The sequence below is a fragment of the Hylobates moloch genome, unplaced genomic scaffold, assembly GCF_009828535.3.
Source record: "Hylobates moloch isolate HMO894 unplaced genomic scaffold, HMol_V3 SCAFFOLD_2, whole genome shotgun sequence".
Lineage (NCBI taxonomy): Eukaryota > Metazoa > Chordata > Mammalia > Primates > Hylobatidae > Hylobates > Hylobates moloch.
In genome coordinates, this window is record NW_026652277.1 from 90,892,866 (window position 1) to 90,912,846 (window position 19,981).

Sequence of the window (19,981 nt, forward strand, 5' to 3'; positions counted from 1 at the left end):
CAAAAACTCTGGAAGGGACTAGCCATTTTGGATATTAAAATACAATATGATATACTGTGCAAATGGGGCTCCTCTGCAATTTTATTGATGAAAAAAAGGTTGTGTTTGTGGGTTTGTGTGTGTGGCATGCTGCATTTAAATGTTAGCATCTAAGAGTTTGTGAATTTCCCATACAACTTCCTTCCCAAACAACGATCCTGAGAGAGGCCCAGAAAGTATGTTCTTGCTCTCCTATCTGGGGAACCCACGCTGCAGTCACTCTTCGTTCAAAGGAGCCAAGTCTGTCTCCTGTTTGGCAACTTTGCTAAACTGTCAAGTGTCCTAATTGGTTGCTACTCAGCCACCGGCTCATTTTCAGGGTCTGATATTGCTCATGGATTCTCATTTGCTATTCCTTTATATTATTAATAATAAGATCATATATTAATAATAAGAATAGAAAAGGAAGTAAATGATTTCCTCTGCTACCCATACACTTTCCATTTCCTTCTAGTCATACTGCTGGATAAATGACTTCTCAGCTTTGTCTATTCATATATAAGGATAAGGAACAGAAGTCAGGATCAGGCATTGTCTACCAATTAATCGACAGATATTTTTATTCCTACAAATGTGTAACTTCTAGGATCAAGGCGGGAGCTGAGTTTCCAAGGAAAATGTCTACTAAAAGGGAAGGCTCTGTTTCAAAGTTGAAGTTACTTATTTTGAAAGGCAGTATTAAAGAAAAACCTGAGCTACTTGCTGTAGGCCATATATTTTACTTGTGTTCATCTCTGGGAAATCCATACAGTAAGCTGTCTTAAAATACCAAGTTTCTATGCTCCTCTGGATGATGGTGAAGTTAGTCCCTGACTCCTCCTTGCTTCCCCTGAAAAGTCTCACAAGTCTTACTACCACACTTGATTGGAAGTTCCCAAAGGCCAGGGTTTGGGCAGTATAGCCAGAGTTTGGCTAATTATGCCTCCAGGACAAATCTGGCTCCTAATGCTTGTTTGTGTAAATAAAGTTTTATCAGCACACAGCCACAGTCATTCATTTATGTATTGTCTATGGCTGCTTTCATGCTATGATTGCAGAACTGAGTAGTTATAACAGGGACAGTAAGGCCCACAGAAATGTTTGTTGACCCCTGACTATTCAGGGGTCAATAGATGACCCCACCACATCTATTCCTTGTTTCCTTATATTTGTTGCAACATGTTTTCTATGCTGATAATAATGACTAACACTCATAGAGGGTTTCCTATAAGCTGGACACTGTGCTAAGCCCCTTTTAAATGCATTCTCCTCATTCTTACATTATCAATTATCTCTACATTATCCCCAGAAATTTATGGAATAAAATTATTATAATCCCCATTTTACAGATATGAAAACTAAGAATTAACCTTTGTAGCTCTTCCAAGGTTGTGCAGCAGAAAGAGAACCTAAGCACTGTGTAGTCTAAGCCTCTACGCAGTGTGCTGAATAAGCATCAGAGATGAGAATGGTGGTAACATTCTCGGCTCAGGGAGACACTTCTCTATCTCCTCAAACTGAGGGGAAAGGGGTTGCCATTCTAAACAGAAGTCTCCAAGAGGAAAGAGCCTGCTAGTGGAAAAAACCTAGTACACGATGTTAATGATTCATCGTGCTTTTTTATTTTTCATTTTTATTTTTTTTAGAAATAGGGTCTTTCTCTGTTGACCAGGCTAGAGTGCAGTGGTGCATTCGTAGCTCATTGTAACTTTAACCTTGAACTCCTAGGGTTCAAGCCATCCTCCCACCTCAGCCTCCTGAGTAGCTGGGACTATAGGTGCAGGCCAGCAGGCCTGGCTAATTTCTTTTTTAAATTTTTTGTAGAGACAGGGTCTCACCATGTTGCTCAGGCTGGTCTCGAACTGCTGGCCTCAAGGGATCCTCCCACCTCAGCCTCCCAAAGTGTGTCTGGCATCATCCTACTTTTGATTCATGCATCTAATGATTCAGGATACTGTAGATTATATTTTAAGTTGGTCCTAATGGACTAAAATTTGCAAACTAGTGGTCAAAATCCAGTGCACCTACCTGACCCCCAAACTACAAGTAAGAAAGTGAAATACAGGGATTACTAAGGTAGTTGGGAGGATGATGTGGCATCAGATGACAGTGATAGATGTTCTCCTCTGGTGAGGAGCTGTTATCTGGATATTCCCTCTCCTTCCCCACCAAGTCCAGGTTTACCAGAAAACACATGGAAAAGTGAGCAGGGGATTATTTAATCATTAAGATGCTTTCCTCCTTCAAGAGCATCCCAGTGGCAGTTTTATAGTCTCTACGTCTGTGCTCAAAACACACCTTATTGCTAGCTCCTTCTTCATCAATATTTGAATGCTGTTTTAATTTAGCCTTGTACAGCTGGTAGCCTTTGGTACAGTGCCTTTTACAATGGATACTCAATACATGTTTTCAATTGTATTGAAATAATTCCTATGCAAAAAATGGATTTTCAGGAATGGTCTACAAATTCTTACCGTTAGGAATTAAAATCTAGTGAGGTGGGCAAAGTGAACACATTGGATCAGAATGAAAGGCAGAGGCAGATAAGTGCTAAGAAAAATCCTACAGAGACTGAAAGTGGGGAGGGATTCTATTTAGTTGGGAAAGGTGGGAGCACATCAAGAAGTTTTCCAAAAAAAAGATGGTGTTTGAGATGGTCTTTGAAGGAAGGGTAAGGTTTCAACAAGAGAAATTTCTGGAGAAACATCCTAGAAGGAGGGTACAAAATGTGAAAGGCAGCAAGTCAGAAAATGAATGAGGCAAACTATTTGCCTTCTGTTTCATGGAACAAGAATTATCAAAGTTTGCAGAACAGGATGAAACAGGTGGCTGAATTGGGAGTCTGGAGCTAAGTGGAGGAGAGGCTTGTAGGGCAGAGTCTGCTTTAGTTCAGTAGAAAATGGGGAGCCACTGAAGATTTCTGGACAGGATAAAAGGGTCATCAGAGTTGCCTTCTGGGAAAATTAAGTTGGCAGCAGTGTGTATAGAATGGATCTGAGTAGTGAGAGGCAGGAACAAGGGTAACAGTGAATCCAGGTTAGGCTGTAAATGAACATAGTAGAAATGAGAATGGAATAAGCAGGGAATTGAAGGGAGGCTGTAAACTGGGGAGTGGAGTCTGGGAAGCGGGTGTGGTGGCTGGAAAGTCTGAGATGACTGTACAAGTTAGGAGAAGAAAAGTCAAAGTCAGAAGGAGAAACTGGTTTTGGGGAGAAGAGGATAAATCCAGTTTTAGACATCCACATGGAAATGTGGATTTAAATCTCGGGTACTAATTCTAGCTGGAGATATGGAAGTATTTTTTTCCCCCTAGAAGAAGTAAATGTATGGAACATGTTATCCTGACAGTGCAGATCAAGCATATAAAGTTTTGGTAAATAAGCATAGAGGATATTCTAGAACCATTTCTTTCATTTGGCAAATGACATCATGGAGAACAATGAACACATTCTGCTCTGAATTAGCTCTTGGTATCGTTGCCAGAGGCAGACTTTCTGGCTGGAGAAAACACTGAACTGACACAGAGTGACCCCTCTAAGGTGACAGCGTTCAGATGTTGGGCTGACTGGCAGTGACATAGTGGGGTTTGTGTGTGGTTTTGCTGACTCCGTTGCTTCTGAGGATCCTGTGCACATGTATGCATGCTGATTACTGACCATGACCCCAGTGCACCTCTCTAGTGGTTGAATACAAGTAGAAGCAGTGGCAAGAGTCACTGGGCTCAGGCTATCCTAACGTAGACTCCATGGTCCTCCAGGGGATCTGTGTGTAAAATTTAGGGGGTTGTGAACATAGAGGGGGAAAAATTATGTGTTTATCTTTCACTAACCATGGCAATAAATCATGATGGTATTAGCCGTACTTGTGAATTTGCTGCTCACAAAAATTACAGATTTTAAAATCTCATTTTACAGTTGTAGATGAAACCATAATTGTTTCATCTTGAATATAGATTTTACTCATCATTTCAAGATTATGTAGCTATTAGCCCCACTGCTGGGGGTTGTTTTTAATAAAGAAGCATATGCATTGCCATACCGCAAATTTGTGTTATGTTTTAATAATAGATTTCAACATAATTTTTCCTTTTGTAGTTACATATATTTGAGGAATGGTTCATAGTTTCCACAAGATTGCTGAAGGGCCCATGGCACACATAAAAATTAAGACATCTGTAATTGAGAATTGGTAAGACGGGGCTGGAAGAGGGCCCATTTTTGCACCTGTCAGCTTCATGATGAGTTTAAAAAGTATGAATGTTTTTCCATGTATACATTAATCCTGAGGTATCATAAGATGGATATTCCTTCAAAATTAGTCTGGAACAGCTATTGGCCTTTATTTTGCCTGAAACAGTCCTTTATATTTTGTTTCTGAGGAAATTCATTTTGATCTAGATCTTTTATCCAAAACTTATTTGGAAGGCACTGATTATTGTAAGATAAAAAGAAGGAAATTTATAAAAAATTTAAATATTACCAACTCAAAGGACTCTATGTTTACTCAAGAAAACTATCATCAGCCTTTCTTGTGGGTTAATTAAGAATCAATTTGTTAGATTTAATTTGACAAAAAGCTTGACTTGGGAATCTCATGGGTGCTTGCATAACAGATGATGTCTAGCTTCCAGAACTAGTGCATCAAGCACAGATTCATTTAGCAAGAATGAAAATGATGTGAAAATAAAACATTCAGAAAAGCTCTACTGAACGAACCATGGCAAGTTACCCTATTGGCATTCACACAAACACACAATCCCCAGGTACTCACAAACAATTGTGAATGATGCAATGAAGAAAGGAGAAATGGAGCTGAGATTTAAAGTAGACATCTCCCTGAACTTAGCATGATACAACAGTCAAATCAACAGAGCAGGCTTTGCTGATTGAAGCTACCACACATTTCCACCTAGCAGGTGCTCTCTGCAAGCATTTTGGCAGACTGTAAGTGTTCCATGGCATAATGGCCCATGTAAGTTAGTTATACTTATTAAGAAAGTTTTGAGGGAGGGGAGATCTTACATTTTTTTTTTTTTTTGAGATGGAGTCTCGCTCTGTCGCCCAGGCTGGAGTGCAGTGGTGTGATCTCGACCTACTGCAAGCTCCGCCTCCCGGGTTCAGGCCATTCTCCTGCCTCAGCCTCCCGAGTAGCTGGGACTACAGGCGCCCGCCACCACGCCCGGCTAATTTTTTGTGTGTTTTTAGTAGAGATGGGGTTTCACTGTGTTAGCCAGGATGGTCTCGATCTCCTGACCTCGTAATCTGCCCGCGTCGGCCTCCCAAAGTGCTGGGATTACAGGCATGAGCCACTGTGCCTGGCCCTTAAATGTTTTAAATGGAATGGAACCATGGGATTGAAATAAAAGATGCTAACAGGAAGAAGATATAGAATATTAAGAAAACAATTCTTCAGAAATAACTTCCAAAGGAAATTCAACCCTGCTTCTGACTTTTCATAAATTTTAAAGTACTGCTGTGATGAAGTATGCTCTTCAGTGCATTTGACAGGGGACCTTGAGAGCGTTTCATGAATTATGATGACTGGAGTATGCATGCTGACATTAGAGACTATAGCTGACCCCACTGGCTGGCACAGCACTTTGCCTGGAGGACAGGCCACCTAATGAAATCAAAACTTCATCAGCAGAGGGAAGCACTGGAGTCGTTTCTTTCATCCAGCATCCTAAATTTACCTTTCTTTCTAAACTTGGTACTTTGCAAAATATCCTTTATGCATAATGTTTCCATAACAGAAGTGCATTTGGCACCTGAGATCTACTCAGAGCATGCCCCAGCTTCCATTGCAAAGCAATAAAAATTAAATATGGCATTTTTGATGTCTTTAACGGTGATTTGGAATAATTGATTAGAACACTGCATGATTCTGCTTTTCAAGTGCAATGAACCTTAAATATTAACAAAGACCCTAATCAATAAATACTGTCACTGAAATCTTTGTGAAGTTTTTTTCTTTTCTTTTTTTTTTTTTTTTGAGACAGAATCTTGCTCTGTCACCCGGGTTGGAGTGCAGTGGTGCAATCTCGGCTCACTGCAAGCTCCGCCTCCTGGATTCATGCCATTCTCCTGCCTCAGCTTCCCAAGTAGCTGGGACTACAGGTGCTCATCACCATGCTTGGCTAATTTTTATTTTATTTTTTTTGTATTTTTAGTAGAGATGGGGTTTCACCACTTTAGCCAGGATGGTCTCGATCTCCCGACCTTGTGATCCGCCCGCCTCTACCTCCCAAAGTGCCAGGATTACAGGCATGAGCCACCATGCCCGGCCTGTGAAGTTTTAAAAATATTGTCATCAGCGAACAGTTTTTAAAGAATGAAATGTTGCATTTTACATGTGGGATGTTAAGAGGAAATTGGAGGATAGGGGAAACTGGTTTCCGCTTGCTTAGAGTATTTCTTTAGAGGACTATGGCTAATGTAAAAAAGCTAGGAGATGGCAACGGAACCCATAAACAGTTCAAGAGGTTTCCCTCAGAGCAGTCAGTGGACGCTGCGTAGACAGACAGGGAGCATGCCTTCTCACCCCAGTATCAGGGAATTCGTGTGGCCAGAAGGCTTTCTGATTCAGTCTCCCTTTGAGGACAGGGATTATTTCTGAAACATCACTGACAGACAGTTGTGCAGTCTCTCTCTAAACCCCTCCAGCATCCAGGACCCTTCCATCATTTTACAGCGGCATAGCCCTGTTACAGACAGCTCTACCGTTGGAAGATGATTTTCTCCTGAGTTCGCTCTCCTTGTCCGGGACCTTTACCCCTTGGTCAGGATCTGGACCACAGAGGACGTGTGCTTCTTCCTCCCTAAGAGAGTTCTTCAGATGTTTGAGGTTGGTTTTATCATGACTTCCCTGTTGGTCTTCAGATTCAATATACCGAGCCCAGTTTGCTGTCTACTTTGCATATGAAATTATGTCCTGATGTGTCATTCTCCTTGTCACTGTTCTTTACGTTTGCCCAGTTTGTTGCTACATCCCTCAAAGTAGGACTCAGACTCATTCTCATTCTTCGGTGTAAGCGAAAGAATTGGCATTTAATCACCAACAGTAAATATCTGCATTGTCCATTCTTGCTGGGGAATACAGATTCAAACTTGATACTGCCCGGCTACAGCAAAAGTTTGGTTTCAAAAAAGACTGTCTCAAGGATATGCAATCACTTAATTTGTTGTACTTTTCCTACCACAGCACAGGGCCTGGAGCAAAGCTGACCACTGGCAATCTGTGTACTTGGACCCTACTTCTTTGGTCCCTAAAGGAATTACTTTAACTAAACTGTATTGGATTTTCTGCTATTTCCTTAAGAAGGAGTAAAAAGCATTTAACCAGATTACTGTATTTTAAGAATTTCTCCATATTTTAAATTGTATTTGCTCAATGAGGCATCCCGTGAGAAATTTCTCTCAGGATTTTATTGCAAGAAAAATCTATTAACACGTTGCTTCTGGCAAAAGGGATGAAGTTTTAGGTTTCGGAGACTGTGATCTTTTAACATATTTGTTTCCTTGCCTTGGCTGCCAAGAGGCTCAAAGGTGAATTTGGGACCCACATTACAAATAGTAATAGTGTCCCAGATCCTTCTGGCACACATTTTTATGGATTAACTTCATTCCCAATTTCTTTGCACTGTTCTATCATTATCTTACTTTTGCTGTATTATATCCATCACAAATATTTACAGACATTGTACCAGGAACTGGGAACTCAGGCATAGTCTGTGTCCTAACCAGGGCTTTCAGTTAAATGGGAAGACAAACCTTTGCTTATTTTTATCCACTTATACTACATATACTATGTAAGCAGCCACAGATGTTTTCTGCACATTACAAGGTATTCAGGATATATTTGACCAAATAACAGAAGCTGTAAAGATACGTTTTTGTCTATTACTACTCTTTCTTTGAAATGGGAGTATGCAATCTAAAGTTGCATTCTTTTTAAAGAACTAAATGACACCATTGATTCAAATTGAACTTAAATGAAAATGAATAGATCTTGCTCACTTGAATTTCTGGAAAGTCTTTATATTTGTTACATTTACATATTACTATGGTAATCTTCACTCATTTATTCCTAGCATGAACTACCCACTCCCTAAACAAGAACCTCCTAATGTCCTACCCTTATCTTTCGGATTTCTTTACAAACACCATGTCTTGACTTTGGAGCCCCCCTATCAGTTACCTCTTCTCCCAAGACTACTATCATCCTACCTGAATTTCTCTTTCTTTCCCTCAAAGATATTATAAAGCACTTATCAGTGCTTTGCTGAAATCAAGACATTTTATCTACTCTATTTCCCTGATGTAGCAATCTGGTTAACCTATCAAAATAAGAAATAAGCATTATTAAGCATTATTTAATGTAATTTTTTTACTCTTGATGAACTTATGTTATTTTCTAGTAATGATAGTTGTTCTTTCCCTTTTTTTTTTTTTTTTTGAGACAGAGTTTCACTCTTGTTGCCTAGGCTGGAGCGCAACGGCGCAATCTCAGCTCACTGCAAACTCCACCTCCCGGGTTCAAGCGATTCTCCTGCCTCAGCCTCCCGAGTAGCTGGGACTCCAGGCGTGCACCACCATGCCTGGCTAATTTTGCATTTTTTGTAGAGATGGGCCTTCACCATGTTGGTCAGGCTGGTCTTGAACTCCTGACCTGAAGTGATCCACTCGCCTTGGCCTTCCAAAGTGCTGGGATTACAGGCATGAGCCACTGTGCCTGGCCCTCACATTTATTATAAATCATTTGCTTAATATTCTATCTAGAATATTTCTAGGAATTGTTATTGAGCTTATCAATATACAAAGCCCAGGGCCTCCTATTTTACTCCTTTTTGACACTCAGGATATTTTTTCTCTCTCTGGTCATTTGGCATTCATCACATTTTTTCAAGATTTATTAAAATTTATCATACCCCTGAACATAAATAAAAGCTAAACTATTATGAGAAATTATTAATGAAAGTTCTTCGGTTTCATCTTCAAATACTTTGATGCCTTATGATACAAATCTAGGTGCAAAAATATGAACTCATTAATAGCCAACAATTTTCCCATCTCATATTTTCACTGTTTCTTAATCATATTTTTAAAAATCCCTTTTAGTTTAAAAAAAGAAAATCATGCTTTTCCCCCCCAAGTTTTATTTTAGGTAGAGGGGGTACATGTACAGATTTGTTACATGGGTATTACACTCTGGTAGTCATCACAGTACCCAGTAGGTAGTTTTTTGACCCATGCCCCTCTCCTTCTCCCCCCCCAGTAGTCCGCAGTGTCTATTGTTCCCATGTTTACGACCGTGGGTACTTAACATTTAGCATCCACTTATAAGGGAGAACATCTGGTATTTGTTTTTTTGTTCCTGTACTAATTTGCTTAGGACTTTTGCCTCCAGTTCCATCCATGTTGGGACAAAGGACATGATTTCATTCTTTTGTTTGTTTGTTTTTAGTGGTTGGGTGATCCCAGGGCATTTTATTACTTTATCCCTGAACCTCCGTGGTCTCATCTATAAGATGCGGATAATAATAGCACCCATTTCATAATTATGAAGATTAAATACATTAAGGAAAACACTGTATGTGCCTAGCACCTGCTAAACACTCAACGAAGGTCATCTGTACACACTGATGTCTCAAACAGGGACGGAATGTTTAACACAGAACACAGGAGGTTTTAGCCACTCACTTGTTCTCCTGGCTCCCCAAACATGAGCTGCCTCTCCCCAGTTCATCTAAGCCCATCAGGATAGTTGTCCTTGTCCTTGTCCCTAGTCTCCACAGGTTTTCAGTGTGAGCCAACTGTCAGATGGCTTTCATCAGCACAACTGAATAACCCATTTATGCCTAGTGTTCCATTATTGGAACGCTAAGTTTATGGGAGTTATTTATATCCTACTGCTCAAGGTCATCACCAAGATCTGATTTTTCACAAACAAACTTGTAATCTCCAGCATAAATGGGATAATCAAAGCAATTGTGGCAGTTTTGAGGGAACAAAACTCTAGAGTTTAATCTTCCAGCTTGACTAACTTGGAAGCGTTCCTATGAATATAAAAGATCTTGTTGGGGGCGGTGGAGAAGCAGAGACCGGCTCCGCGGCTGTACTTCCAGCTCATGGCCCGGTCACAGTCCTGCTGCAGGTTCTGCTGCAGGCTGTCGGCCGCCTTCTTGTTGAGGGCTATGTTGGACCTTGCAACCGTGCTGGGGGGCGTGGAGGGAGTGGCGGCTGAATGAAGGGGACAGGTTTTTGAAGCCACCTGTAAGTTCGAAAAACTTCAGTTTCTGTTCCTCGTTCTCAAAACCAGCAGTATCCCACTGGCCAAACTAGGTTCCCGTCCACTTCCTGGTTTCAGAAGCTTTCGTTTTGCCTAACTCTCGATCCATCTCTCCTTGTAAGGCCTTTCGCCTCACCTGGTCTATGTGCGCCTCGTCCGTGTTGCCTTTCTTTTCCAACACCACCTCTAAGTCCGTGTCTGTTTCCTCCTTCCAAGGGTCTCTTGCTGCCCCACTCTCTTGCCTCTTGCTCTTTTTCTTCCTTTTCAGAGCCAGCTCCTCAATGATTGGCTGCACTACCTTCTTGGACTTCATCTTTTTCTTCGCGGGGGCTTTAGGGCCATCTCCTTTGGGGATGGATGTATTCCGGAGCCTGAACTTAGGCTTCCTTTTCCTTCCTTTCCTAGGGCTGCTCTCCATGGACCTGGAGGGCTTGGAGTGGCCTGGGAGGGCGTCTCCCTCCTGGTGGATTTTTTTTTTTTTCGTCTTCTTCTTCACCTTCCCACTGTGCTCCCTGGGGCTCTTCTGCTTCCGTTATCTGCCCCAAGGCTGCCTGTTCCTCACCCTTCTTCCCCACTGAGCAAGTGTCCGCAGCATCCCCAGCCTCGCAGAACCAACGGTTCTGGACTGAGAGGGCTGTGGGGTCCTGGACCCCCTTTGTTTCCTTCTTGTGTTTTTTGAGCTTCTTGCCAACTCTGGTTTCCTCTTCACCCTGTCTGGGGTCTGGGGAGGTTTTCACCCCAGAGGCATGGGACATGGCTGGAGGTGACTTCTTCTTTTTCTTCTCCCCACAGAGAAACTCCAAATGGCCAAGCACCTGCTTCCTGGGGCTGGATGACTTCTCTGGCCGTCTGGCATGCGGTGTGGTGTCAGGTTCTACGTGCTCCTCGCAAAGGGTGCTGACACCCTTCTTTTTCTTATTTTCTTCACTAGAGGCATCTCAGGTGCCTTCCCATGGACCACACTCTTAGAGGGGGATGTGGCTCTTATAGGAGAAACATTGGCAAAATAATCATCATTGTTTAAAATTGAGTATTGAGTCTCTGGTTCTTTGACCACTTTCTTCTTCTTTTTCTTCTCTGGGAGGCCAGGGCCCACGTCTGCTTTGTGTGTCTTGGTGATCATTCCGATGGGCCAAACTTCCCCACCTCCACATGAGAGCCTGCTCCACTGTGACCCCAATTTCATTCTTTTTTATGGCTGTGTAGTATTCCATGGTGTATATGTTTCACATTTTCTTTCTTTCTTTTTTTTTTTTCTTTTGAGATGGAGTCTCACACTGTCACCCAGGCTGTAGTGCAATGGTGTGATCTCGGCTCACTGCAACTTCTGCCTGCCGGGTTCAAGCGATTCTCCTGCCTCAGCCTCCCGAGTAGCTAGGATTACAGGTGCCCACCGTAAGGCCCAGCTAATTTTTTGTATTTTTAGGAGAGACGGGGTTTCACCATGTTGGCTGGGCTGGTCTCGAACTCCTGACCTCATGATTCGCCTGCCTTGGCCTCCCAAAGTGCTGGGATTACAGGCATGAGCCACCATACCTGGCCTCCACATTTTCTTTATCTGATCCACCATTGATGGGCAGCTAGTTGACTCCATATTTTTGCTGTTGTGAATAGTGCAGCAATGAACATAAGAGTACATGTGTCTTTTTGGTGTAATGATCTATTTTCCTTTGGGTATATAGCCAGTAATGGTATTGCTGGGTCAAATGGTAGTTTTCTGTTTTAAGTTCTTTAAGAAATCTCTAAACTGCTTTCCACAGTAGTTGAACTAATTTACCTTCCCACTAACAGTATATAAGTGGTCCCTTTTCTTCACAGCCTCGCTAGCATCTGTTGTTTTTTGACTTTTTAATACTAGCCATTCTGACTAGTGTGAGATGAAATATCATTGTGGTTTTCATTTGCATTCTATGGTGGAAAATCTGGCTTTTTGATGGAAAATTAGGAAGAGGTTAGGATTTTCATAGCTCTGATCTCTTGGTGTTACTGTAACAATACTGACCACCAACAAGTAGGATTATTTCTTCTCTATTCCTGTAACTTAAAAAAGTCCTTTTTGGGGACAGGGGAATGTTGTGGTTTATCTGGCTTTCAGCTCATCTGAAATTACTCTTGATGACTGTGGTTTTTTAAATTGTTAAAAATATGCTATTAGTTACATGCCTTCCATTTTCTCAATATTTAAAAACACAGAATAAAAAATCTGAGTTCTTTGGAGAATTTCTGGGTGAACAAGATTGATTTCTTCCTATGTTCCTTCTTGCTTCTCTTCTTTTTGGTGCATGTGTCACAACATATTGCTCTGTCACCCACACTGGTGTACAGTGGCCAGATCATAGCTCACTGCAGCCTTGAACATCTGGGCTCACGCAATCCTCCTGCTTCAGCCTCCCAAGTATCTAGGACTACCAGCACATGCCACTATGCCCGGTTAATTTAGACAAAAATTTTTGTAGCAACAGAATCTCACTGTGTTGCCCAGGCTCATCTAACTACTGATCTCATGTGATCTTCCTGCATTGGCCTCACAAAGTGCTGGGATTACAGGTGTGAGCCACTGTGCCTGACCTCTTGCTTTTCTTATAGGCCCTCTCCAGGGCTTCAAATTTCTTGTTTTTACTGTTATTAAAAAAAGTTGTTGGGATTGGTTCCAAGATGGCCGAATAGCAACAGCTCTGGTCTGCAGCTCTCAGCGTGATCGACACAGAAGACGGGTGATTTCTGCATTTTCAACTGAGGTACCTGGTTCATCTCATTGGGACCAGGTGGACAGTGGGTGCAGCCCATGGAGGGCGAGCTGAAGCAGGGTGAGGTATTGCCTCACCCAGGAAGCACAAGGGGTGGGGGGGATTTCTGTTTCCTAGCCAAGGGAAGCCGTGACAGACTGTACCTGGAAAATCGGGACACTGCCACCCAAATACTGGGCTTTTCCAATGGTCTTAGCAAACAGCAAACAAGGAGCGTATATCCCGTGCCTGGCTTGATGGGTCCCACGCCCACGGAACCTTGCTCACTGCTAGCAAAGCAGTCCAAGATCAAACTGTGAGGCGGCAGCCTGGCTGCGGGAGGGGCATCCACCATTGCTGAGGCTTGAGTAGGTAAACAAAGCAGCCTGGAAGCTCAAACTGGGTGGAGCCCACCGCAGCTCAACAAAGCCTGCCTGCCTCTGTAGACTCCACCTCTGGGGCAGGGCATAGCTGAACAAAAGGCAGCAGAAACCACTGCAGACTTAAACATCCCTGTCTGACAGCTCTGAAGAGAGCAGTGGTTCTCCCAGCACAGTGTTCGAGATCTGAGAATGGACACACTGCCTCAAGTGGGTCCCTGACCCCCATGTAGCCTAACTGGGAGACACCTCCCAGTAGGGGCAGACTGACACCTCATACAGCCAGATGCCCCTCTGGGACAAAGCTTCCAGAGGAAGGGTCAGGCAGCAATATTTGCTATTCTGCAATATTTGCTGTTCTGCAGCCTCCACTGGTGATACCCAGGAAAACAGCGTCTGGAGTGGACCGCCAGCAAACTCCAATAGATCTGCAGCTGAGGGACCTGACTGTTAGAAGGAGAATTAACAAACAGAAAGGAATAGCATCAACATCCACATAAAGGACATCCACACCAAAACCCCATCTGTAGATCACCATCGTCAAAGACCAAAGGTAGATAAAACCACGAAGATGGGGAGAAACCAGAGCAGAAAAGCTGAAAATTCTAAAAAGCAGAGCGCCTCTTCTCCTCCAAAGGATTGCAGCTCCTCACCAGCAATGGAACAAAACTGGACAGAGAATGACTTTGACGAGTTGGCAGAAGTAGGCTTCAGAAGGTTGGTAATAACAAACTTCTCTGAGCTAAAGGAGGATGTTCGAGCCCATCACAAGGAAGCTAAAAACCTTGAAAAAAGATTAGACGAATGGCTAACTAGAATAGACAATGTAGAGAAGACCTTAAATGACCTGATGGAGCTGAAAACTGGCACGAGAACTATGTGATGCATGCACAAGCTTCAACAGCCTATTCAATCAAGTGGAAGAAAGGGTATCAGTGATGGAAGATCAAATTAATGAAATGAAGTGAGAAGAGAAGTTAAGAGAAAAAAGAGTAAAAAGAAGTGAACAAAGCCTCAAGAAATGTGAGACTATGTGAAAAGACAAAGTCTACATTTGATTGGTGTACCTGAAAGTAACAGGGAGAATGGAACCAAGTTGGAAAACACTCTTCAGGATATTATCCAGGAGAACTTCCCCAACCTAGTAAGGCAGGCCAACATTCAAACTCAGGAAATACAGAGAACACCATGAAGATATTCCTTGAGAAGGACAACCCCAAGACACATAATTGTCAGATTCACCAAGGTTTGAAATGAAGGAAGAAATATTAAGGGCAGCCAGAGAGAAAGGTCGGGTTACCCACAAAGGGAAGCCCATCAGACTAACAGCGGATCTCTCGGCAGAAACTCAACAAGCCAGAAGAGAGTGGGGGCAAATATTCAACACTCTTAAAGAAAAGAATTTTCAACCCAGAATTTCATATCCAGCCAAACCAAGCTTCATAAGTGAAGGAGAAATAAAATCCTTTACAGACAAGCAAATGCTGAGAGATTTTGTTACCACCAGGCCTGCCTTACAAGAGCTCCTGAAGGAAGCACTAAACATGGAAAGGAACAACCGGTACCAGCCACTGCAAAAACATGTCAAATTGTAAAGACCACTGATGCTAGGAAGAAACTACATCAACTAATGGACAAAATAACCAGCTAACATCATAATGACAGGATCAAATTCACACATAACAATATTAACCTTAAATGTAAATGGGATAAATGCCCCAATTAAAAGACACAGACTGGCAAATTGGATAAAGAGTCAAGACCCATCAGTGTGCTGCATTCAGGAGACCCATCTCACGTGCAGAGACACACATTGGCTCAAAATAAAGAGATGGAGGAAGATCTACCAAGCAAATGGAAAGCAAAAAAAAAAAAAAGCAGGGGTTGCAATCCTAGTCTCTGACAAAACAGACTTTAAACCAACAAAGATCAAAAGAGACGAAGACAAAGAAGGCCATTACATAATGGTAAAGGGATCAATTCAACAAGAAGAGCTAACTATCCTAAATATATATGCACCCAATACAGGAGCACCCAGATTCATAAAGCAAGTCCTTAGAGACTTACAAAGAGACTTAGACTCCCACACAATAATAATGGGAGACTTTAACATCCCACTGTCAATATTAGACAGATCAACAAGACAGAAGATTAACAATAATATACAGGACTTCAACTCAGCTCTGCACCAAGCAGACCTAACAGATATCTACAGAACTCTCCACCCCAAATCAACAGAATATACATTCTTCTTAGCACCACATCGCACTTATTCCAAAATTGACCACATAGTTGGAAGTAAAGCACTCCTCAGCAAATGTAAAAGAACAGAAATCACAACAAACTGTCTCTCAGACCACAGTGCAATCAAATTAGAACTCAGGATTAAGAAACTCACTCAAAATTGCACAACTGTGTGGAAACTGAACAACCTGCTCCTGAATGACTACTGGGTAAATAATGAAATGAAGGCAGAAATAAAGATGTTCTTTGAAAGCAATGAGAAGAAAGACACAACCAGAATCTCTGGGACACATTTAAAGCAGTGTGTAGAGGGAAACTTATAGCACTAAATGCCCATAAGAGAAAGCAGGAAAGATCTAAAATCAACACCTTAACATCACAATTAAAAGAAGTAGAGAAGCAAGAGCAAACACATTCAAAAGCTAGCAGAAGGCAAGGAATAACTAAGATCAGAGCAGAACTGAAGGAGATAGAGACACAAAAAACCCTTCAAAAAATCAATGAATCCAGGAGCTGGTTTTTTGAAAAGATCAACAAAATTGATAGACCACTAGCAAGATTAATAAAGAAGAGAAGAGAGAAGAATCAAATAGATGCAATAAAAAATGATAAAGGGGATATCACCACCAATCCCACAGAAATACAAACTACCATCAGAGAATACTATAAACACCTCTCTGCAAATAAACTAAAAAATCTAGAAGAAATAGATAAATTTCTATACATATATGCCCTCCCAAGACTAAACCAGGAAGAAGTTGATTCCCTGAACAGACCAATAACAGGCTCTGAAATTGAGGCAATAGTTAATAGCCTACCAACCAAAAAAAGTCCAGGACCAGAAGGATTCACAGCTGAATTCTACCAGCGGTACAAAGAGGAGCTGGTACCATTTCTTCTGAAACGATTCCAATCAATAGAAGAAGAGGGAATCCTTCCTAACTCATTTTATGAGGCCAGCATCATCCTGATACCAAAGCCTGGCAGAGACACAACAAAAAAGAGAATTTTAGACAAATATCCCTGATGAACATCGATGTGAAAATCCTCAATAAAATACTGGCAAACCAAATCCAGCAGCACATCAAAAAGCTTATCCACCAAGATCAAGTTGGCTTCATCCCTGGGATGCAAGGCTGGTCCAACATATGCAAATCAATAAACATAATCCATCACATAAACAGAACCAAAGACAAAAACCACTTGATTATCTCAACAGATGCAGAAAAGGCCTTTGACAAAATTCAACAGCTCTCTCAATAAACTAGGTATTGATGGAACGTATCTCAAAATAATAAGAGCTATTTATGACAAACCCACAACCAATATCATACTGAATGGGCAAAAACTGGAAGCATTCCCTTTGAAAGCTGGCACAAGACAGGGATGCCCTCTCTCACCACTCCTATTCAACATAGTGTTGGAATTTCTGGCCAGGGCAATCAGGAAAGAGAAAGAAATAAAGGGTATTCAATTAGGAAAAGAGGAAGTCCAATTGTCCCTGTTTGCAGATGACATGATTGTATATTTAGAAAACCCCGTTGTCTCAGCCCAAAATCTCCTTAAGCTAATAAGCAACTTCAGCAAAGTCTCAGGATACAAAAATCCATGTGCAAAAATCACAAGCATTCCTATACAACAATAATAGACAAACAGAGCCAAATCATGAGTGAACTCCCATTCAAAATTGCTACAAAGAGAATGAAATACCTAGGAATCCAACTCACAAGGATATGAAAGACCTTTTCAAGGAGAAGTACAAACCACTGCTCAATGAACTAAAAGAGGACACAAACAAATGGAAGAACATTCCATGCTCATGGATAGGAAGAATCAATATCGTGAAAATGGCCATACTGCCCAAGGTAATTTATAGATTCAATGCCATCCCCATCAAGCTACCAGTGACTTTCTTCAGAGAATTGGAAAAAACTACTTTAAAGTTCATATGAAACCAAAAAAAGAGCCCACATTGCCATGTCAATCCTAAGCAAAAAGAATAAAGCTGGAGGCATGATGCTACCTGACTTGAAACTATACTACAAGGCTACAGTAACCAAAACAGCACAGTACTGGTACCAAAACAGAGATATAGACCAATGGAACAGAACAGAGGCCTCAGAAAAAACATCACTCATCTACAACCATCTGATCTTTGGCAAACTTGACAAAAACAAGAAATGGGGAAAAAATTCTCTATTTAATAAACGGTGCCAGGAAAACTGGCTAGCCATATGTAGAAAGCTGAAACTGGATCCCTTCCTTACACCTTATACAAAAATTAATTCAAGATGGATCAAAGACTTAAATGTTAGACCTAAAACCATAAAAACCCTAAAAGAAAACCTAGGCAATACCATTCAGGACATAGGCATGGGCAAGGACTTCATGACTAAAACATCAAAAGCAATGGCAACAAAAGGCAAAATTGACAAATGGGATCCACTTAAACTAAGAGCTTCTGCATGGCAAAAGAAACTACCATCAGAGTGAACAGGCAACCTACAGAATGTGAGAAAATTTTTGCAATCTACCCATCTAACAAAGGGCTAATATCCAGAGTCTACAAAGAACGTAAAAAAATTTACAAGAAAAAATCAAACAACCCCATCAAAAAGTGGGCAAAGGTTATGAACAGACACTTCTCAAAAGAAGATATTTATGCAGCCAAAAGACACATGAAAAAATGCTCATCATCACTGGTAATCAGAGAAATGCAAACGAAAACCACAATGAGATACAATGAGATAGAATGGAGATCATTAAAAAGTCAGAAAAGAACAGATGCTGGAGAGGATGTGGAAAAATAGGAATGCTTTTACACTGTTGGTGGGAGTAAACTAGTTCAACCATTGTGGAAGACAGTGTGGCGATTCCAGAAGGATCTAGAACTAGAAATACCATTTCACCCAGCATTCCCATTACTGGGTATATACCCAAAGGATTACAAATCATGCTACTATAAAGACACATGCACACGTATGTTTACTGCGGCACTATTCACAATAGCAAAGACTTGGAACCAACCCAAATGTTCATCAGTGATAGACTGGATTAAGAAAATGTGGCACATATACACCATGGAATACTATGCTGCCACAAAAAAGGATGAGTTCCTATCCTTTGTAGGGACCTGGATGAAGCTGGAAACCATCATTCTGAGCAAACTATCACAAGGACAGAAAACCAAACACTGCATGTTCTCACTCATAGGCGGGAACTGAACAATGAGAACACTTGGACACAGAGTGGGGAACATCACACACTGGGGCCTGTTGTGGGGTCAGGGGATGGGGGAGGGATAGCATTAGGAGAAATACCTAATGTAAATGATGAGCTAATGGGTGCAGCAAACCAACATGGCACATGTATACATATGTAACAAACCTGCACATTGTACACACATACCCTAGAACTTAAAGTATAATAATAAAAAAATTGTGTTCCTAACTTCTGTGTTTCTTTATCTATGTACTTATTCTTTCCACTTCAGTCTGTGTTTTTTAAAAGGATCACAACTGCCTTGAGAAGAGGCTTTGGAATGGGAAAGTCCAGATTCTTCTTAATTGTTGCCTCATCACTGAGTCCCTATCAGAAGTCTGAGTTTCTTGAAGATACTCATTCAGTGTGGAAAGAACCAAATAGATATTGGCCTTTCAAAATAAATAAAAAGCCTCTACTTTTTGATAGCAGTTGAAAAGGATGTTTTTCATCATAGTAGATGGGACATGCAGTTCATGGCTGAATGGAATGGCTGGGAATGATTTCGCTGAATGGAATAAGATCTACAATTTAGAAATCTATCACAGTCAGGTTCTTGCTTTTGCAAGCTGTTTCTTTGTTTTTTTCCAGGAAAAACAACTGCGATAAAAAACCAGTATATATTGTTCAGGAATAATGAATTCAAAACTGGAAACAAAAACAGCCTTTTCGACTGTTATATATTCACTGTGTGCAACAGGAGAGCATTTATTTGATATTCGATATTCTTGTTAACTCTGTTATATTTTCCTGAGCAAACAGCACTATTTGGAATTACAACTCTGTTTATTTTGGTATCCTCCACTAAGATGTATCCTCCATGAGAGCAGAAAACTTGTGTCTCTTATTAACTACTTTATTTCTAGTATCAAGAATAGGACTTGGTACAGGTACTAATCAATTCATTGACGCATTCAACATGTAGTATTCAGGGGCTACTATGTGCCAGGCAGTGTTCTAGGTGCTGAAGATATAATAGTGAATAAATAGACAAAAATCCCTGCCCTTACAGAACTTACATTATAGCGGGAAAGATGGGCCATAAACAACGTATAATTACATAAA

The 19,981-nt window shown here is 41.2% G+C and overlaps 1 protein-coding gene and 1 pseudogene across 3 annotated transcripts in view; both read right to left on the bottom strand.

Annotated features, from left to right (window-relative positions):
• KCNQ5 (potassium voltage-gated channel subfamily Q member 5) overlaps nucleotides 1-19,981 on the bottom strand; it is a 597,308-nt gene that overhangs the window by 214,827 nt on the left and 362,500 nt on the right. The gene's annotated exons all lie outside the window — the stretch shown is intronic.
• On the bottom strand, nucleotides 10,031-11,574 carry LOC116468963 (lysine-rich nucleolar protein 1-like; annotated as a pseudogene).